General features: G+C 44.6%; 1 pseudogene; it reads left to right on the forward strand.

The window, feature by feature from the left end:
* Positions 1-655: 655 nt before the first annotated feature.
* On the forward strand, positions 656-13,954 carry LOC140417883 (uncharacterized; annotated as a pseudogene).
* Positions 13,955-14,367: the final 413 nt, after the last annotated feature.

Raw genomic sequence — 14,367 nt, forward strand, 5'->3', positions numbered from 1 at the left:
TTGATCAACAGGAAGCGTGTATCGAAGGTGAAACTGTTGAAGGTAACTATGCATTTGTATACCGTTGATAATATCTCGGCTAGATTAATGTTCAAATCTGGCTACACATCTGAGAATGATTTGAGGGTTCAGGAAGGGTGCGGGTCAGAATCATTCAAATGGAACTAATGAAGAAATGCTTCCGCTTTGTGCAAAGATTGGGGAATGTGATCCTGTTCTCTGTAAAACAGGGAAGTCTGAGCGAATATCTGGTTGATATTAGACCATAAGACCATAAGACATAGGAGCAGAATTAGGCCACTCGGCCCATCGAGTCTGCTCTGCTGTCAACAATTCCGGTTGAATAAATAAGGAAATATTGCCTCTAGTGGCAGAAGGTTCAGTCACCAGGGGACTTTCATTTGAAGGATTGGCATCTGCCAAAGAACCAAAGACAAGTTGCGCATGTATGTCTTTTGCAATGTGAGTGTTTCTGACGTGTTCACTGACTAAAAGGCTGGTGGAAGCGGATTTAAAAGTAAAAAAAGGAATAGGATAACGTCCTGAAATTGAACCTTTAGCAAGGCAGCGGAACGGAGCAGTGGAGTGAGAGTAATTTAGTAGTTCTGCTCAGAGATCAGATAGGCACCTTGTGCTGAATGATCTGATTGCAGGAATGAATGATGCGGGAATGGAACAGGAAGTTCTTGATGATTCCAGTATCCAAATATTTACCTATTTCCTGTGCAGTTACTTTTCGAAGGTTTGTGTTAATCTAATGCAATTGAGCAACATATGGCGTGAGTAACATATTTGGAGAAAGAAGGCATGACTTTACCGAGTTCGTACTCCAGAGACAACCACCAAGATCTGGCACTGTCCAAGGACGGAGGAGGCTGTGTTTTAATCAGATGAGTTCTGAAGGAGAAGCAGAGAAAGCAATTTTCTTTAACACACCGAGTACCTGATCGTTTGAGTGAAACATACAGATAAAGCAGAGAGTTGGGCGCACATTGCTTAAAGACCATAAGACCATAGGGGCTGGTTTACCACACGTGGGCTAAACAGCTGACTTGTAATACAGAACAAGGCCGGCAGCACGGGTTCAATTCCCGTACCGGGCTCCCAAACAGTCGCCGGAATGTGGCGACTAGGGGCTTTTCACAGGAACTTCATTGAAACCTACTTGTGACAATAAGCGATTATTATTATCATCATAAGACATAGAAGCAGAATTAGGCCACTCGACCCATTCAATCATGGCTGATATTTTTCTCATCACCATTCTCCTGCCTAGTCCCCATAACCCCTGATACCCTTTTTAATCAAGAACCTATCTATCTCTGTCTTAAAGACACACAGCGATTTGGCCTCTACAGCTGTCTGCGACAAAGTATCCCATAGATTCACCATTCTCTGGCTGACGAAATTCCTCCTCATCTCTGTTTTAAAGGATCGTCCCTTTAGTCGGAGATTGTGTCCACTGATTCTAGTTTTTCCTACAAGTGGAAACATCCTCTCCATGTCCACTCTATCCAGGCTTCATAGTATCCTGTAAGTTTCAATAAGATTCCCCCCTCATCCTTCTAAACTCCAACGAGTACAGACCAGGATTCTCAACCGTTTCTCATACGACAAGCTTTTCACTTCAGGAATCCTTCTTGTGAACCTCCTCTGGACCCTTTCCAAGGCCATCACACCTGTCCTTAGGTACGGGGCCCAACACTGTCTAAAATACTCCAATTTGAGTCTGACCAGAGCCTTATACAGCCTCAGAAGTACATCCCTGGTCTTTGATTCTAACCCTCTTGGCACGAATGCAGCATTGTATTTGGCTTCCTAACTGCCGACTGAACATGCACGCTGACCTTGAGAGAATCATGAACAAGGACATCCAAGTCCCTTTGTGCTTCTGGTTTCAGAAGCATTTCCCCATTTAGAAAATATTCTATGTCTAAATTCCTCCTTCCAAACTGCATAACCTCACACGTTTCCAAATTGCATTTCATCTGCCACTTCATTGCCCTCTCTCCTAGCCGTTCCAAATTCATCTGCAGCCCACTTGCTTTCTCAATACTATCGTTGTATCATCTGCACACCGACCAACAGTGCCTTCAGTTCCTTCTTCCAGATCATTAATGTATATTCTGATTCCAGCACAGACCCCTGATGCACACCACTAGTCACCAGCTGCCATTCTGAAAAAGACCCCTTTATCCCCACTCTCTGCCTTCTGCCAGTCAGCCAATCCTCTATCCATGCCAATGTCTTTACCTTAACACCATGGACTCTTAACATTTTGAACAATCTCCTATGCGGCACCTTGTTAAAGGCCTTCTGAAATCTAAAGAAATCACGTCCACTGGTTCTCCTTTGCTGCAGTTCCTTGTTACCTCCTCAAAGATCTCCCACAGATTTGTCAGACATGACCACCCTTTGACTCATTCCTATTTTACCATGCACTTACAAGTACTCGGTGATCTCATCTTCAATAACAAACTCTAAAATCTTACCAACGACTAAAGTCAGGCTAACCGGCATATAATTTCCCGTCTTCTGCCTCCCTCCCTTTTTAAAAAGTTTTTAAAATAAATTTAGAGTGCCAAATTCATTTTTTCCAATTAAGGGGCAATTTTAGCGTGTTCAGTCCACTTACCCTGAACATCTTTGTGTTGTGGGGATAACCCCACGCAAACACGGGGAGAATGTGCAAAATCCACACGGACAGTGACCCAGAGCCTGCAGAAGAGAAGGTGGAATTGATCCTGTGCAGCACTTCGATCCGAATCCTCCCCCTATCTCCATGACTATTTCCTCCCCCCATTTATGCTGCGTTTTATCCAGTGGCATCCTGACCTCTTGCAAAGGTCGTCCATATCTTTCACCACATGTGCCTCCTCCTATCTTAACACGTTTTAGCATCCTGTCCAGTAGGGTGTGTCCGGGTAGCTGGGGTCTCTTTGTGGAGAAACACCCGCTGCTGCAGCTATCGAAGTTCGTTCCGTTTCGGGAGTTAGAACTTCTCCGAAATTTCGGCAATCTATCTAATGTAAGTTATGAAATAGTAAGTTAAGAAAATAGAATTTTATTATCGTCAAGTCAAGTATAGGGTCTACTGCAATTTTCCATCACTTCCATAAGTCATCACATACTCGAGATATATGTCAGAAACTTCCTGTGATGGTGAGATGAGGCCTTGCTAACAAAGCAGCGTCTGGTTGATTGCTGCTCCTTATATTCGATCTGATTTATTTGCATTTTCACCTGGAAACCCAGGAATTGCAAGTTCAACTTTGTAATAGAATGACCACTGCGACGTTACGTTGTAACTCAGAAAATTAGGAGAATTGTTTATCAATGCATGATACCGCTCGTAAAAAGTCTATACCCTAATCATGTGCTTGAGTTCACCTTAAAATCTTAATTGAGAAACATTCAATTATTATTACTCTTTCAGAATATTTGTAAAGATTTGAGGTGTATTGATGTTAGACTGTGCTGTAATCTGAATATTATTTGCACGTTTTCCCGGTTTCTGCGTGGATCTCCTCGGGTGCTCCTGTTTTTCGCACAGCCCAGAAATGTGCAGATTAACTGGATTAGCCATGATCAATGCGCGAGGTTATGATTATAAGGTGGGCGAGTGGGCCGAGGACTCCAGTTCTTTCGCAGGGTGGGTACGAACTCGATGGACTGAATGGTCTCCTTCTGCATTGTAGGGATTCTATGGATATTGACAGCATCTTTGTGCTTGACCTGACATTGCTGACGATGACTGTAATGATCAACATCATCGGCCTCTCTAGCAATACTACCGGCTAAAGGGATATTTGTTTACCTTAACAGTGTTTCGGGAGATCAGTTTCGGGAGCGGCCACAGGGAGCAAGTGCTGCTGGGAGAGGTAAGCACTGTTTAAAAACTTCCTTACCTTGCAGGTCAGCTGTTAGATTCGGGAGATCAGTTCCGGGAGCAGGCCTATTGGCTGACTGTAAATCAGGAAGAATACAAAAGGTGTGGCTGAAGTGCCTTTAGAAAAGGAGTTCTGGAAGCAAACAGAGTGTATCTGAGTTTGGGTAAGGCTGAGTTCGGGTAAGAGGTGAGTGAGGGCTGTGTTTTTTTTTGGAGTTTGGTGTTTGGGGTTGAATTTCCCCAAAAACCAACCCAATTGATTAAGTAAATTAATTAACTAGTTAAGGGAATTTGGTGCTCATCTCAAGGAGGTGCAGAGAAGCAGACCTGTGAGGGAGTCTCGTGAGCAATTACATCACAGCCAGCAGGTAAGTGATTGGCTTGTGACTGGTAAGTGATTTTTCTTTTCTCTCTTTGACTTTCTCTTAGGCGGGAAAAAGAGTGGCAGAGCTATAGTGATAGGGGATTCAATTGTAAGGGGAATAGACAGGCGTTTCTGCGGACGCAAACGAGAATACAGGTTGGTATGTTGCCTCCCTGGTGCAAGGGTCAAGGATGTCTTGGAGCAGCTGCAGGGCATTCTGGTGGGAGAGGGTGAACAGCCAGCTGTCGTGGTTCATATCGGCACCAACGATATAGGTAAAAAACGGGATGAGGTCCTACAAGCTGAATTTAGGGAGTTAGGAGCTAAACTAAAAAGTAGGACCTCAAAGGTAGTAATCTCAGGATTGCTACCAGTGCCACGTGATAGTCAGAGTAGGAATGACAGGATAGCTAGGATGAATTGAGAGATGGTGCAAGAGGGAGGGTTTCAAATTCCTGGGACATTGGGACCGGTTCTGGGGGAGGTGGGACCTGTACAGATCGGACGTCTGCATCTGAGTGGGACCGGAACAAATGTTCTCGGGGGTGTGTTTGCTAGTGCAGTTGGGGAGGGTTTACACTAATGTGGCAGGGGGATGGGAACCGATGTAGGAAGTCAGTGGGGATCGAAACAAAAGGCAGGAAGGGAAAGTGTGTGAAGCATGACCAGAGAAAGCAGGGCAGAGAGCAAGGAAAGTCTACATTAAACTGCATTTATTTCAATGCAAGGGGCCTGACGGGCAAAGAGGGTAATCTCAGGGTATGGATGGGCACATGGGACTGGGGTATTATAGCTACGACTGAAACATGGCTAAGGGAGGGGCAGGACTGGCAGCTCAATGTTCCGGGGTACAGATCCTATAGAAAGGATAGAACAGGAGGCAAGAGAGGAGGGGGAGTGGCGTTTTTGATTAGGGAGAACATCACTGCAGTACTTAGAGGGGATGTATCCGAGGGTTCGCCCACTGAGTCTATATGGGTGGAACTGAAAAATAAGAAGGGAGAGATCACCTTGATAGGACTGTACTACAGGCCCCCAAATAGTCAGCGGGAAATTGAGGAGCAAATATGTAAGGAGATTACAGATAGCTGCAAGAAAAATAGGGTGGTAATAGTAGGGGACTTTAACTTTCCCAACATTGACTGGGACAGCCATAGCTTAGGGGCTTGGATGGAGGGAAATTTGTTTAGTGTATTCAGGAGGAATTTCTCATTCAGTATGTGGATGGACCGACTAGAGAGGGGGCAAAACCTGACCTCGTCTTGGGAAATAAGGAAGGGCAAGTGACAGAAGTGTTAGTGAGGGATCACTTTGGGACAAGTGACCATAACTCCATTAGTTTTAAAATAGCTATGGAGAATGATAGGTCTGGCCCAAAAATTAAAATTCTTAATTGGGGCAAGGCCAATTTTGATGGGATCAGACAGGAACTTTCAGAGGTAGATTGGGGGAGACTGTTGGCAGACAAAGGGACGGCTGGTAAATGGGAGGCTTTTAAAAATGTGTTAACCAGGGTTCAGGGTAAGCACATTCCCTTTAGAGTGAAGGGCAAGGCTGGTAGAAGTAGGGAACCCTGGATGACTCGAGATATTGAGACTCTGGTCAAAAAGAAGAAGGAGGCATATGACGTACATAAACAACTGGGATCAAGTGGATCCCTTGAAGAATATAGAGATTGACGAAATAGAGTTAAGAGGGAAATCAGGAGGGCAAAAAGGGGACATGAAATTGCTTTGGCAAATAATGCAAAGGAGAATCCAAAGAGCTTCTACAGATCCATAAAGGGAGAAAGAGTAACTAGGGACAGAGTAGGGCCTCTTAAGGATCAACAAGGACATCTATGTGCAGAGCCACAAGAGTTGGGTGAGATCCTGAATGAATATTTCTCATCGGTATTCACGGTGGAGAAAGGCATGGATGTTAGGAAACTAAGGGAAATAAATAGTGATGTCTTGAGAAGTGAGAATATTACAGAGGAGGAGGAAGTTTTACAGCGCGTCAAGGTAGATAAATCCCCGGGACCTGATGAAATGTATCCCAGGATGTTGTGGGACGCTAGGGAGGAAATTGCGGGTCCCCTAACAGAGATATTTGAATCATCGGCAGCCACAGGCGAGGTGCCTGAAGATTGGAGAGTACCGAATGTTGTGCCCTTGTTTAAGAAGGGCAGCAGGGAAAAGCCTGGGAACTACAGACCGGTGAGCCTAACGTCTGTAGTAGGTAAGTTGCTAGAAGGTATTCTGAGAGACAGGATCTACAAGCATTTAGAGAGGCAAGGACTGATTCGGGGCAGTCAGCATTGCTTTGTGCGTGGAAAATCATGTCTCACAAATTTGATTGAGTTTTTTGAGGGGGTGACCAAGAAGGTAGATGAGGACAGTGCAGTAGACGTTGTCTATATGGACTTTAGCAAAGCCTTTGACAAGGTACCACATGGTAGGTTGTTGCAGAAGGTTAAAGCTCACGGAATCCAGGGTGTGGTTGCCAATTGGATTCAAAATTGGCTGGACGACAGAAGACAGAGGGTGGTTGTAGAGGGTTGTTTTTCAAACTAGAGGCCTGTGACCAGTGGTGTGCCTCAGGGATCGGTGCTGGGTCCACTGTTATTTGTGATTTATATTAATGATTTGGATGAGAATTTAGGAGGCATGGTTAGTAAGTTTGCAGTTGACACCAAGATTGGTGGCACAGTGGATCGTGAAGAAGGTTATCTAGGATTGCAACGGGATCTTGATCAATTAGGCCAGTGGGCCGACGAATGGCAGGTGGAGTTTAATTTAGGTAAATGTGAGGTGATGCATTGTGGCAGATCGAATCAGGCCAGGACCTACTCAGTTAATGGTATGGCGTTGGGGAGAGTTATAGAACAAAGAGATCTAGGAGTACAGGTTCATAGCTCCTTGAAGGTGGAGTCGCAGGTGGACAGGGTGGTGAAGAAGGCATTCGGCATGCTTGGTTTCATTGGTCAGAACATTGAATACAGGAGTTGGGACGTCTTGTTGAAGTTGTACAAGACATTGGTACGGCCACACTTGGAATACTGTGTGCAGTTCTGGTCACCCTATTATAGAAAGGATATTATTAAACTAGAAAGAGTGCAGAAAAGATTTACTAGGATGTTACAGGGACTTGATGGGTTGAGTTATAAGGAGAGGCTGGATAGACTGGGACTTTTTTCCCTGGAGCGTAGGAGGCTTAGGGGTGATCTTATAGAGGTCTATAAAATAATGAGGGGCATAGATAAGGTAGATAGTCAACATCTTTTCCCAAAGATAGGGGAGTCTAAAACTAGAGGGCATGGGTTTAAGGTGAGAGGGGAGAGATTCAGAAGGGCCCAGAGGGGCAATTTCTTCACTCAGATGGTAGTGAGTGTCTGGAATGTGCTGCCAGAGGTAGTAGTAGAGGCGGGTACAATTGTGTCTTTTAAAAAGCATTTAGATAGTTACATGGGTAAGATGGGTATAGAGGGTTATGGGCCAAGTGCGGGCAACTGGGACTAGCTTAATGGTAAAAACTGGGCGGCATGGACTGGTTGGGCCGAAGGGCCTGTTTTCATGCTGTAAACTTCTATGATTCTATGATTCTATAACAGTGCTATACAGGACACGTTTTACCCCTGGTCGCTAAGAGGATAAACAGTTTCATGCTATTTGTTGTTCGGCCTGTCAGGTTAACGAAAATACATTCAAGAATACCATTCAAAATCTGAAAAAAATTGGATAAACATTTAATGTGCAAAGCTTATGTATGAAGTAAAACATTGTGTGTGTGCATTCGTTATTCCCGGTGCACCAGATGAGATTTCTGTCTTTGACTAGACATTCGGGCTCAGGGGCAACCCATACGGAACTGCTCTGAGGTCGATTAAACCGTCGACCCACCTTTTGTGGTGTTGGCCAGTTCATGTCTGCGTGACTTACAGTTAACAAACTGGTGTGAAGTCCCGCAATCCTCAAGTTCGTTTTTAAAATTATCTTCTCTCCTTTCCATGTCTCTTTGGATTGTTGAGCAGGCCTATTTCTATCTTTCCCGGATATTGGCAATGCAAGGGGCGTGTCTACTGCTATAACTCGACCCTCAGGCGCTGGACTCGGGGAAGTTGTCAGGTCTAAGCCTTTGGATCAAAGGTTGAACTGAAATCTGACCAGCCCATTTAGAGAGATGTTTAATCATTTCCGGCAAAGTCAGCTCTGAAAGGAGCCAGACAGACACGAAACGTTAACTCTATTTATTTATTCGCCGATTCTATCTGGCCAGCTGAGATTAATTATCCAGCATTTTTTGTTGTAAATACAATTGCAAGGTGAGATTCTGCCATACCCCACCCTCAAAACATGCCGCTTGCTAAACACATAAAGGCGGACCGACAGATTATTACTGTGGGGCAATGAGGGAGGCAGGCATTATCAACAGAAACAACTGAAAATCCCTCACCAACCCGGTAGGCCACGGAACACAAAAATAAACTGACTTCACGCAAGGCTTCCAGACTCGGCGGAACAACACGAGACGCAGGTCCCTTTATAAGCCTGTCACTTATTCACAGAACGCACACTCAGAGAGAAACAGGGCACCCTGTGACCCATCGGGGATACGCGTCACACCGTCATTTGCAAACAAGCACTACCCCCGAAAGTATTTCAGTCCCGCTCTGAGGCCCACTCTCCCAGAGCAGTCTCCATCTCCCCGTCATAGAGACCATCAGCTCCAAGCAGCAGAGCGATGGAAAGCCTCCTTGTTTTTATTCTGTGTGTCGTCCTACCCCGTGAATACGATAAGACTGTCCCATGTTCTGTGGATTTAATGTAAAGCTGCCCGAGTCCGTCCCAATTACAGACACTGTCTCGGGTTTCAGCCCCGTTGTGGTTGGGCTTTGATGGGCCATTATACTGTCTCTGTTTAATTTCCAGGATGCCTGAGTCAGTGAGTGACACAGAGCCCGGTAGCGGTGACCAGGGAGGAGTGCCAGTCACTCACCATAAACTGTGTTTTCAGTGCTGGTTATCGGGCTTTTTTCAAATCTGGGAATTTCTTTCGACAATCTCGGATCGGGACAAGTTGGGCGCCGATCTGGAGTGGAGGGAGATTTGTTGTCAGGACTCAAAAAGCAAAACAGTCATTTTCGCTGGAAGTTCTGGATGTGAGAGTTGAAGACAGCGCCACCTACTACTGCAAAGCTCATCACTGGTACTACACACATGTTGGATGGAACTGTCACCGTGGAAGGGCCCTGAGCAATTACCGCCACAATTGAAATATATTTTCAAGAGCACGGAGAGTGAATTATCCGGTTGGTCTTATTATCATTGTATTCCACTGTGATTTTATTTATTTTCGCCATTCAGTTGTCTTTCCGGAGGACAACAATCTTTTTTATGTCAGTTCGGATTGTCCTCAGTTGATATGAAGATCACATCTCCGGGCAATGTTCTTGGGGCGATGATATAAGGGCCCAAGGCCTCACACAGAATCCTTTGAACCGACAGGTAGCTTGAAACATTGATTATTGTTTATTTATCTAAAACTCCTGAATAATTTTGCAATTCAAACTGTCCAGTGATGATTTTCGGACAGGTTGACGCAAAGGCGGTTCTTGTACTGGTGAGACTGAGAGCCGTGTCACTGTGATACGTTTTGAAAGATGGTGATGCAGATGGATCCGGAACGGTTGTGATGGTCACTCCCGGTAAGTGATTCCAAACCAAACCGTATTACAGACTATAAAGGTTGGATGTGGAGAACTAGTGATAATGTAATTGGGCCAGTAATCCAGAAACCATGCCAATACTCCGGTAACATGGGTTCAGATTTCAGCACAACAACGTGTGGAATTTAAATTCAATAAATGAAACAAATGGAAGTAAAAGCTAGTCTTGGTATGGTGATCGTGCAACCATTGTCGATTATTGCAAGCCATCTGGTTCAGTACCTCTCTTTATGGAAGGAAATATGTCGTTCTTGTCTGAACTACTCGGTATTGGACGGCAGACACAAAGCAATGTAGTTTACTCTTTAATGCCCAAAACAATGAGGACCTCGCAAACCATTTAGTTTTATCAAACCGTTGCAAAGTCTAAAGAGTGAAATTTGAACAGACCGCTCGGAAATACTATGGCACTAGCAGCTGCATGGGCTTGTCATTGTGTTAACTCTGCTATAAATGCAAGTTGTCTCTTTGGTAACTATGAGGAAGATTTATGCTTGAGCTGCTCGCCTTTGCAATATATACACCTCACTCGCCACCTCAGCTGATGAACCTGTTGAACACAATTGAAAGAAGCATTGATTGTGGCAGTGACCGAAATGAATCCCAGTCTAGAATTCTATGTAAAAGATTTGGGCTCCTACTTGAGAAAGGATCGACATGCTTTGAAGGAAGTGAGGAAAGAAACATCCATCTATTTCCAGAGATAAAAGGATTGTCCTCCGAAAGAGAGTATGAAGCGAAAACAGACGTTTAGAGGAATGAGGGTTGATCGCTTTAGAAAATATAACATTTTTATGCGGCTTGATGGGACAGATTCTGGGTTGCTTCTTCCTCAGGCTGCGAAGTATAACTCGGGGTCAGTTTGAGAATACAGGTTCAAATATTAAAACTGAAAAGAGGAGAATTTTCTTCAGTCAAATTCATTGTTGTGAATTTCTGAATTCCATATCTCAGAAGCGGTGAGTACTCCGTGGTTGAATATATTCAAGGCAGTGTTGGATAGAGTTATAGAACCTAAAGGAATCAAGGGACGTAGAGAAACTACGGGAAAATGTAGTTCAGGCTTGAGATCAGCGGGTTATTTCTGAAAGGCCGAGATGGGCTCAAAGTTAAATGGAAGCCCCTGCCGATTTGTTCGATTCTATGTTGCAATTTATTAAATTTCTGAGGAAAGAGATCAGCAGCAATATATATCTCACAGGAAAAGGTGAACAAGTTGTGCCATCATTCTCTGCAGACAGAGATCCTTGAGGAGAATTGAGATAAATCTCCAATAATTTGAAGAGTATAATGAGATGGTGGTGGTGCAAATAATTTTCCTGACTGATCCAGGTAAATAGGGAATTATGCAGGGGGGCGGTTTAGCTAAACAGCCAACTGGTTCGTGATACAGAGCAAGGCCAACAGCGTAGTTTCAATTCTCGTACCGACTGATGTTCTGATGTTATTAATAAAGACCCCGCCTTCTTAACGTTTCCCTCGCCTGAGGTGCGGTGATCACGTTAAATCATCACCAGTCAACTCTCCCCTTCAAAGGGGAAAACGGTCTTTGGTCATCTGGGATTATGGTCTGAGGTGAGGTGGCAAGATGGATACAGAACTGGTTCGGTCACAGAAGGCAAAGGGTAGCAAAGGGTGTTTCTGAATGGAAGGTTGTGACTAGTGGCGTTCCACAGTGCTGGGGCCTCTGTTGTTTGTGGTGTACATAAACAATTTGGAGGAATATGTAGCCAGTCTGATTCGTAAGTTCGCGGATGACACCAAGGTTGGTGGAGTGGCAGATAGTGTTGAGGATTGTCAGATAATGCAGCAGGACACAGATAGTTTGGCGACTTGGGCAGAGAAATGGCAGGTGGAGTTTAATCCGGACAACTGTGAGGTAATGCATTTTGCTAGATTGAACATAGAGGGGAAATATACAGTAAATGGCAAAACTCTTCGGAATATAGAAAGTCAGAGAGATCTGGGCGTGCATGTCCAAATATCTTTGAAGATGGCAACAGAAGTGGACAAGGTGGTCAAGAAAGCATACAGAATGCTTGCCTTCATTTGACGGGGCATCGAGTATAACACCTGGCAAGTCATTCTACAGTTGTATAGAAACTTTGTAAGGCCGCACTTGGAATATTGCGCACAACTTTGGTCACCACACTACCAGCAGGATGTGGAGGCTTTGGAGAGGGTGCAGAGGAGGTTTACCAGGATGTTGCCTTGTCTGGAAGGTGTTAGCTATGTGGAGAGGCTGAATAGACTTGGACTGTTTTAATTAGAAAGACGTAGGCCGTGGGGTGTCCTGATATACGTCCACAAGATTATGAGGGGCATGTATAGAGTGGACGGGCAGGCACGCTTTCCCAGCGTGGAGGGGTCAGTCAGCAAGGGGCATAGGCTTATGGTCCGTGTGGTAACGTTTAGAGGAGATGTGCGAGGCAGGTTTTTACACAGTGGGTGGTGAGTGCCTGGAACGCGTTGCCAGGGGAGGTTGTGGAAGCAGATACATTAATGTCGTTCATAAGGCATCTTTGCAAACACATAGATAGGATGGATATAGAGGGATACGGCACAAGGAAGTGCTGAGGGTTTTAGCAAAGGTTGGTATCATGACTTGTACAGGCTTGGAGGGCCGAAGTGTCTGTTCCTGTTCTGTAGTGTTCCTTGTTCTTTATTCTTTTTTCTTTGCCTGCAGAATACTCACAATATAAATCAGTTGGAGTGAATGGCCTCTTTATGCTCTGCCGATTTTGCATAATGTAAAAGTTAGGGGAAAAAAGACCCAGGAGAGAATCAGTTCATGACGGAAAGAATTGTTATTGTCAGAGAGCCCGAAGAGGCAGTTCCCAGTGGGTAACAGGAAACCCCACCGAGGAAACTGAACAGACTGAATCCAACCGACACCTGAGAGATTTTGGGACACGTTTGCACCATTGCAAAAAAGGCAAGAAGTACAAAGTAAATGTAGAAATAAAATGAAACTTATCGGAAATATTTCACATTGAAGTGATATACGGAAAAATGATGTTAATAGAAGAAAGCTGACAGACCGACAAATAGATGGAAAAGCAGATCGAAACGTCGGAGAGATGTTGAACTGCAATAAATTTGTGGTCATCAAAGTTTAACTTAGGTTAGACCCAATTGGTGCTGATGAATCGCAATAATTTCGCTGTACGGATTGACGCAATACAGTTGGCTTCGTATCAGACAACCGTTTTGGAAACAGATTGCCTGTGAAAGTAACATTTTCCCTCGGTTTGTCTCTCTCCAAGGAAACTAAAAACTAAAATGTAATATACATCATAGAATCGAGTGCGGCAGGATTACATTCGGCCCTTTGCGTAGATGCTTATCCTCTTTCAATGCAATCAAATTGCTCCAACTAACCCAAAATTTCAAGGTTGCTCTGCATTTTTTACAGGTCGAGCATAGGTTGATTTTCAGTTTGAAAGTTACTGCTAAATGTGACCCCGACACGCTGTCTGCCATTGCATTCCAGATCGGAAGAAATCGTGTGTAAAATAAAATATCACTTATTAACCATTTAAACATATTTTATATTTCGAAAAAGCATAAACTGTTCGAACCGGCTGCAAATTCAGACAAAGACACCAGTGGGATGCACTTCACAAACACCCGGAAAGCAGCGGATATACGAACAAATAATGTTTATTTTTATCCTGCAGATTCCAATTCCCTGGTGTCCAAGACCACGCCTTTCCAAACCTCTGCTGCCGGTGACACAGTTACTTTAAACTGGGAATATTCAGGGTTCTGACAGGACACAGCACACTGGTACCGCCAGTCCCCAGGACAGGCTCTGGAATACCTGCTTCAGAGACACACTTCAGGAGAGGAGAATAAAGAAACCGCTGCCGGAGGAAGAATTTCCGCTTCTGTCGATACTGCCAAGAAAATCAGCCGGTTAAACATCTCTGAACTTCAACTAAGCGACTCCGCTGTGTATTACGCTGCATTGAGCCGGCACACAGCACAGTGATACAGAGCACGGAGAGAGCTAGGCAAAAACCTGACCATGGTGAGGATTACACACACAGTGATACAGAGCACGGAGAGAGCAGGACAGAAACCTGAACATGGTGAGGAGTACACACACAGTGATACAGAGCACGGAGAGAGCTGTACAGAAACCTAAACATGGTGAGGAATACACACAGTGACACAGAGCACGGAGAGAGCTGTACAGAAACCTGAACATAGTGAGGATTACACACACAGTGATACAGAACACGAGAGAGCTGTACAGAAACCTAAACATGGTGAGAATTACACACACAGTGGTACAGAGCTCGGAGAGAGCTGTCCAGAAACCTAAACATGGTGAGGATTACACACACAGTGATACAGAGCACGGAGAGAACTGTACAGAAACCTGAACATGGTGAGGTTTAT

Source organism: Scyliorhinus torazame, chromosome 5 (genome assembly GCF_047496885.1).
Source record: "Scyliorhinus torazame isolate Kashiwa2021f chromosome 5, sScyTor2.1, whole genome shotgun sequence".
Lineage (NCBI taxonomy): Eukaryota > Metazoa > Chordata > Chondrichthyes > Carcharhiniformes > Scyliorhinidae > Scyliorhinus > Scyliorhinus torazame.